The sequence below is a fragment of the Crocodylus porosus genome, unplaced genomic scaffold (assembly GCF_001723895.1).
Source record: "Crocodylus porosus isolate Cpor-Errol unplaced genomic scaffold, CroPor_comp1, whole genome shotgun sequence".
Taxonomy (NCBI): Eukaryota; Metazoa; Chordata; order Crocodylia; family Crocodylidae; genus Crocodylus; species Crocodylus porosus.
In genome coordinates this window covers 11,401,195-11,409,235 of record NW_017728916.1, presented here as the reverse complement: position 1 = coordinate 11,409,235, position 8,041 = coordinate 11,401,195, and positions in this window count along the sequence as shown.

The following is an 8,041-nucleotide window of genomic DNA, read 5'->3' as shown; positions in this document are numbered from 1 at the left end:
AGCGCCAGGGCTTCAGGCGCAGCGGGCCGCGGGGCTTCCGGCAGAGCGGGGAGCCTGGTGCTGCGGCCTGCAAAAGGCCCGAGCGCTTGGGCCTTGTGCCGACCTTCAGCGGGCATTGGCCGGGCTCTGCGAACGCAGCACCTGCCGAGACTTCAAACTTGGAAAAACAGCCGAGCAAAAAGGATGTCCAAGTGCACCGCAAACTTGACAGCGTTGTATGGAGGGTGCACGTGATTTTCAGTCTTATCTCAGAAACAAGGGGCAGAAACACTGAGGGAGGCGACTGCGTGGCACCTTGTGTTGTCGCTTTAAAAATCAAAAATAAAAAGCTTCTGTTTTTCTTCCCAGAGCGATTTACCTTTGATCTCGGCGTGTGGCAATAAAGAGCATTTAGGTATAATTAAAAGGCCGAAAAGGGACATTAAGAAGGTTTTATGCCCTGAGCACAGGATGTTGCTGGCGCGTTTGGCAGCTTTCTGAAACATTGCTTGGACTATTTAAGCAGAACAATTAACATCGTGCTCGGCTGCCCGCACTTCTGGGCTCGGAAGCTTTTAGCTGCAAACTTGAAAACAAGCTGCTCCCCTTTCAGTTAAAAAAGGGATGAGGCTGCTGCTTCCTTGCGGCGAGCCTGGCTCAGGAGCCCACTGATCAATAGGAGTGTGCTGGCGCCTTCGGGATGCGATTGAGCGGGGCAAGGAGAGTCTGAATGGTCTTCTCGGCTATTAACAGTCCCCCAGGTAACAAGAAATGGAAACATTGCTCAGGTAGAAGTATTGTCATTGCAGTGGCACTCGCAGAGATGCCCACAGCGAGATAAGCATGCAGGCAGCGGAGCTGCTTCCTCGGGGAGCCCTAATGCAGTGCGTGTGCTCCCGCGGCTAAAGAAGGGACGCGTTCGTGCCCCAGGCCACTGCCTTTGTCATTGCAAAGACCCGCTCTGCATCGGCTCTTTGCCGGGAGCTCCGCTGCCAGCGCCTCTCATCTGCAAAAGCCTACGCCGTGCAAGGCCGTGCGGGGCGGGGAACCAAAGCCGGAGCTCCGGTTCCTGCATGGGCGGGGGGGGAGGTGCAGGCAGGAGGACCACGACGGTGGTAGCGTCGCTGCTTTCACGCTGCCACACAGGCAGCAGTCGCCGCCAAAGCAGCTCCCCGGCCCCCGGGACCCTCCCTCTCCTGCTCTGCTTATTAATATGGGCATTTAGTGATCATGGGTGTAATGGCCGTATTGACAGACCGGGCACCGCCAGCCCTTCCTCCGAGCGAGGATGGATGTGAGTGAATGAAGGCCATGATGTATTTAAGGCACAACCACACAAGTGAAGTCCTCCCCGGAGTGCGGATCCCCGCAGGAAGGCTCCGGGATTGCACGTTTCTTCCAAGACGCAAGAGGACCATCTAGCGGCGCCGAGAGGGATTTTCCTCGCTCTCTGACCAGCTTAAAACCCCGGTCACTTCCAGTGCAGGCTGCAGCATTGCGTGGCTCTGAAGCAGCTGCTCCATCCACCCTGCAGAGAATATTGGAAAGAGATTTTTGTGTCTCAAATGCCAGACATGCCACTAACATCACGCAGATTTGGCAAAGCCTTCCATTAAGCCCCTGACAGTCCTTTCACTTCCCGAGGATTGATAAGGGACCTGTTGGAACAGTTTTAAGATCCAGTAAAAGAAATGGCCCAATATGAGGCAGGGAGAAAGATAGGAAAGCACTGGGGAAGGGAGCTCAGATGGCTTTCATTAGAAATTAGTAACCTGCATTTTTAGGAGCTGTGTTCCCCCCAGGGCCCAGTTGCTGGTGGCAGCAATACCCATCTCCCCCATCAGTCCAGCTAATAGAAAGGGATGACCTAGTTCCTCTTAACTCCTTTTCCAATGAATTCAAGCCAAGTTCAGAAATCAGAAGGCACAGAGCCTTGCCAGCATTTAACTGTTTCAGCAGCTCACAAGGCTGATGGGTTAGCATCTCTTGTATGCCTGCTTTTAGTGTCTTCCCAGATCCCAATAAACAAAGAACTGGCCTCTTTTCATTATTGTTACTTAATAAAAAAGCCCAGGAGTTTCCTTTTTTCTGCAGGACCACTGACTTGTAAAGCAGGTTAGGAAAGCAGGCAGGTATTTGGAGATGGTAACCTCCCCCAGGGACCCTGACCTGCAAACCCTGACCTAGCACCCACTTCCCCTCCTCTCAGCTCAACCCACACCTGCCCAATTAATTCACATTTTCAAGAGAATGGTCTTCTAGCCCTTCTTCCTCCAGGTCTGTAGAGGCACCCACTGCTCTGCCATTTCCAGCCTTCAAAGCATGGTCAGGCTTCCCCAGCCCAACTGAATGTTTTGTACAGTCTCCATTATGCCTGCACCCACACAGCCTACAACAGCGGGACAAGGAGTCCTCCAGGCCTGAAGAACTGGGGCAACAATTTATCCTAGGGGATTGTGGAGGGTAGTAAGCCCTCACTTTCCAGTGACCTGAAAGGGAGCAGTCCAGCCACCCATCAGGGGCCTATCTGGCCCAGACAATTCAGAGTAAGTGGTAGTGGGAACCACCACTTGAGAAAGGAAGCTCACTCAGTTATTTTTAACCCTTATTTCCATTGCCAGGGGCATGGGATACAGAACTGTGAGGGTCAGTGAAATCATCACTTCTCAGTGTAGGCCAGAAGGACAGTGGTGGTAGCAGAGACTTTGCTTCCTATTTTCCAGCCTATAGAAGGAAATGTTAGGAGGACTCAGGGAGAGAGCAGGAAATCCTTGTTCCTCTTTCTCTGATCTCCAGGGAGGACCTTGGAGTCATTCCTGAGGCTGGAGGGAGAAAGAGGAGGAGTTGGGGAAGGCAGGAGATAGAATGAGTCTGGACTTGGTTACATATTCAATACTGTGTTTCACAAAATAATTCTGATCACTTGAACTGTTCCATGCTTGAAACCTGGCTGTAGGACCATAAACAATGATAATTAGAAACAGGGGGAGGCATGTATGGGGTACTGCAGGGATCTGGGTTAGGTCTGCTCTCATATAATACCTTCATAATAACCTGGAAGAAGAAGTAAACTGCACATTAATAAATTTGGCAGATGATGCAGTAGTGGGAGGTGTTGTGAGCATCAGTGAACACAGAAAAGTAACACAAAAAGGGCCTAGAGAAATTAGAAACATGGGCAGGAAATAACAAGATGAGACTTCCTGGACAAATGCAAGCTAGTACCTCTGGGAAGAAAACTACTACAGGGCTCTACAGTGGGAGGGAGATCCCTGGAAAGCAGGAGTGTGAAGAGAAACTACAGACACACTTCTACAAGCCCTTTGGGCACCCCACTCTTGTCAAAGCCAAAGGGAGTCCTGTACAAGGTGATTTTGGAGGATCAAGCCCATAGGTTCAATGAATGGGGAGCAAATCAGACATGCCACTCTGCTGTGCATTAAGCCAGCAAGGAAACAAACACCCTGGTGCATTTTTAAATCAAAATGCTTTGCCAGGTGGAGTAAAAAGGCCAGAGTTTATATATAGTTCAGGTGGCCACACCTGAAATACTGAGTTCAGTCTGGGCACCCTTGTTATCAACAAGGTATTGACAAAGTGAAGGCAGTTCAAGAAGAAGGAACAAAATGTAAAAAGGCTTAAAGAGACTGCTTTTGGAGGAAAAAGTTAAAGATTTAAATAGATCTGTGGCTTGCCTAGGAGATGTCCAAGAGAAGACAAAGTAAAAGCATTACACAGATGGTGGGTATGAACTACAAGGAGGGGGGTGGGAAATTATTCGGTACAGTATGATGAGCCAGAACTAGGAGGATAACACAGTATCAAATTATATTAATGGAAATGGAAAAATTGAATATCAAGGGGAAAAAATCTCTAGGCTGAAAACTAAGAGACCATGGAGCAGTGTTGCATGGGAGAATAATGGAAGTATCATTGTTTAGGATATTTCATTACAGATAGGATAAACCCTAATATATGGACATTTTGAGCAAGAGCACTGGCAGAGAGCAGGGTAAGATGGAGCCTAATACTGTGGCACTTTCTCTGTCAAAATATTTCTTTATTGAAATGAGTATGGATTTAGGAACTAAGATTTATTACTATTATTAACTATTTAGAGGCAACCTAAAGGAACACAGTGAGATTGTGACTCCATTAAATTAAACGGTGAGAGACTATCCCTGCTCTCAATACTTTACAATTGACATATCTCAAAACAGATAAAATGAGAGGAATAACAGATAAGTGAAGTGATGCACCTAAGGTCCCAGAACCAAAATATATAACTAAGATATCTTGAGCCCCCGCCCACTACCCTATGCACTGGACTTCATGGCTTTCCAAATCTGTGTTGTATCTGTCAAAACAGTTCTTGTAATCTAAAAGCAGTTTCAGTCCTACCCCTTTATGTCTCTACTAGATGTCTGAAAGTGCTGTCAGCAAATGGATTAATAATCCCATTATCAATTCAGCTAGATGGCTAGGGTGAAGAGAAACACTACTTCCCAGTGAACTAAAATATGCGCGTTAATAAAGATGCTACATGCTAGCTTTGAAATCCATGGGGTTCATGCCTGTTCCTTGCAACACAATTATTGTGTGGGGTTTTGGATAAGCTAACTGTGAGGTACCTGACACTAGCTCTTTTTTGCCTGCTAAAGGAGGCTGCCATTCCTCCTTTGCTCTTCTTCATCTCCTTGGCTATCAGACATGGGAAGCATGCAACCATTTTCCAGCAGCAGCCTCTCGTTCCCTAGCAACATCCTCTGGCACTTTTGTCCAGGTCTGTGGAGCTGTCTTTGGTCCTGTCATGTGGGTAGAGTGCCTTGTCCTCTTGGATGGCAGGCCCCTGAAAAATGAATCTGCAAAATGTGAAACCAAGCCAGCAGGCTCAAGCAGATCAGGCAGCAGTGTCTGAACAGCTCCCAAAGACTCTGCCAGCCTGGGTCTATATTTGAGATGCATGCTTGGGGTGGGTAGTATCTGCATTGCAGTAGCACCCAGTCAGGAACTAAAGGATCCTGGGCTAGAGACAGTACACTTCCTCCAAAGAGCTTACTGCATATGTTTTGCAGATTTTTGGTGATGAGAGTTTCCATTGCAGCTTGCTCCTTCCTTTTTCAGGTGCTAGGGAGTTCAGTGCAGCCCTGGGAAAGAGGCCAAGAAACTTTAAAGACCTTCCTCAAGTCCCTCCTCTGTTCCCACTGCCCCTTCCCCTAGCAGAATGCAGATCTGCCCCACCCACACCTCTACCTGTCTGTGTTCTGGCTTATATCTGGAATGCCCCTCATATTAGGGGAGGAGTCTATGAAGGCAGAGGAGCTGACTCCACCTGGCATGCAGGCCCTCTCTAGTGGCATGTTTCATTGGGGAAGCAGAACTTATAGACCCTATAAGTCTCTGTGACAAGGCCTGATGATTCAGACTTCTTGTCATGGGATGTGTCTGGCACATAACAAAGATATTGGTTCTGGTTCTGCCTACACTATAAAATAATGAAAGCTTTTAATTAAAATAAGGTGGTGAGGCTTAGGGTTTTCTGTTTTAGTTTTAATGGGAATGACTTTCTTTCCAGCCCAGCATTTAAAGCTGCCTAGCTTGTACCTGTCAAAAACTAAATCTTGGGATCTAAAACATTTATATTTAAAACTAAAGTATCAACCTGCTGTCAAGTTTTGGATTTTTATTAAACATTTATTACATGGAGGAGCATTGGAAAAATGACAAGCTCTTGGTTAGTTTATGATTGTACTAGGATAGCAAACTGGCAAAACACCCAAGGACCTTATGGGACCCCAGCTATTTCATTAACCCATTTGTTTATAGAACAGGAGTGGAAAATGAGTGGCTTTTCATCAGAGTTGCTGGGTTTTTGGTTGTAGCCACGTTGGTCTAAGGACATAGGCAGGCAAGGTTCTTTGTAGTAGATGTGATCTCTTTTATTAGACCAACTGAATAGTTGGAAAAAAAGTTCTCGGAAAGCTTTCGGGCACAATCACCTTTCTTCAGGCATGGGAAGGTCTGAACAGCAGAGACCACTGCTTTTGGCTGCACACCTCCAGAAACCTCCAAACCAGAATTACATCTATAACATGCGATATCACAATGGCAGCAGGAGAAAGTGTGGGAAAGTGTGCTTGTGTGTGTGTGGGAACCAATAACTTCATGAGGCTGCGTAGTGTGTTTAATAAGCCTGTTATTCTGAATCCCCAAGCTGGGCTTTTTGTCTGTTTCCTAACTGTTTCCTCCTTGCCACCACATATCTGCATCGCCCCCCACCCCCAATCTCTAAGCTGCCAACCTCAGTTTCCAGCCTCAAGCTCCCAGGTTTCTGCCTCTGTCTCTTTCCTGGCTGTCTCCTCCTTGCCACCATTTATCTGCCCCATGCCCCCCTGCCCATATCTCAGCTGTCTGCCTCAGTTTCCAGCCCCAGTCTACCTTAAGTAACCCCAAGCCTCAGTTGCTCAGCCAGCTTCTCTCTAGTCTACCAGTTCTAATCCTTGTTCAAGCAACTTTCACTCCTTACACTTTAACTCTCTCTCTCTCTCTCACCTTAACCTTCCCCTGGGTATCCCAGATACCCCAAGCACACACACATACACTGTACCATCCAAGTTAGGAACTTACCTGTGTGTATGCATAGGTGGGTTGTCTGTGTGTGAACTGGTGAGTGTTTATATATATGTCATTGTGTGCATGATATATGAATTAGTGATCTGTGTATGTGTACTGAGTGTGCAGGTATAGACAACTGATTTTTTTTGTCTAACTTTTGGGGTGTATAGTGTATGTGCTTGAATTGGTGATAGGTATTCATGTGCCTAGGCTGGTTTGGATGTGTGTGTGCGTGTGCGCGCGTGTGTGAATGCACCTAATTGCTTTGTGTGTTTGTATATGTGCAATTGTGTCACACCCTCCTGTCTAACAGTGCAATATTGAGATCCTGAGAGTTGCCCTGACCCCACAGGGCAACGACAGTAGTTTTGTTCATTACTACCTGTTAGACAGGGGTGAGCAAAATGCAGCCCGCAGGCCAGATGCGGCCTTCCAGGCCATTCTATCCAGCCCGCGGGGCCCCTAAAAAATGTAGAAGATTAATATTTATCTGCCGCTGGCTGCCTGTCATGAGGCCCTCAATGGCTTGCCAAAACTCAGTAAGCGGTCCTTCGCCCGATACCATTGCCCGACCCTGTGTTAGAACCATCAGCATGCTGTACAAACAGAGACCTGATATTGCAAGATGCTGAGTACTCATTCAGTTCCTTTTGACTGCCACAGGAACCAAGATGTGCAGCACCTTTCAGGGTGAGGATCATTTCCATGGCATGTCAGGAGTGAGCAGAAATTTTCAAATGTTAACCATTTTTGGTTTTCCATTTCTCCTTTTTCTTTTTTGCAACTAAATGTTATACAAATAAGCAATCCACAGAGCTTTTACCTCTTTTTATTTTTCTTTGTCCATTCTGCTACTTTTTAAAACTTTTCCAATTGTTGGAATTGCAATTTTAAGAAGGTTTTTTTCCTTTTTCCAACACAGATTTTTAATGATGTCAGAGAGATTTTGAAAAGCTGCAGCATGGCAGAAAGAAAAAGAAAACTGGGGAAAACCCTAGCCAGTATTAATAATATTACAATCTTCTTCTGCAAAAGAGGGAGAAAAAAGAAAAAAAGAAAACAAAAATCTGTTCATTGATTTTTTTAAATGCTTTGGTTTTGAAAATCAGACATAAGACTAACATTTCAATACATCAACATTTTTGTTTTATTTTTTAAATTTGCTTTCAAAACTGAAGATATTTTTAATGAAAAAACACATTTCAGTCATAATATTTTGGTTATTTGGATCCTTCAGCTGCCAGAGGACCAGTCCTTATTTGGGGATATAGTCATATACCCAGATAAATGACTCAAAATGATTTGCCTGTGTAAAAATGTTACATATTTATGCATGAGTGGTGGGGGGATCAACTACAGAAAAACAACTGGCTGGTAGACTAAAGAAAGGGTCTCTCTCTAGTCCCAAACCTAACTTTGTTTACATTTATACAGCTTCCTCACTCTC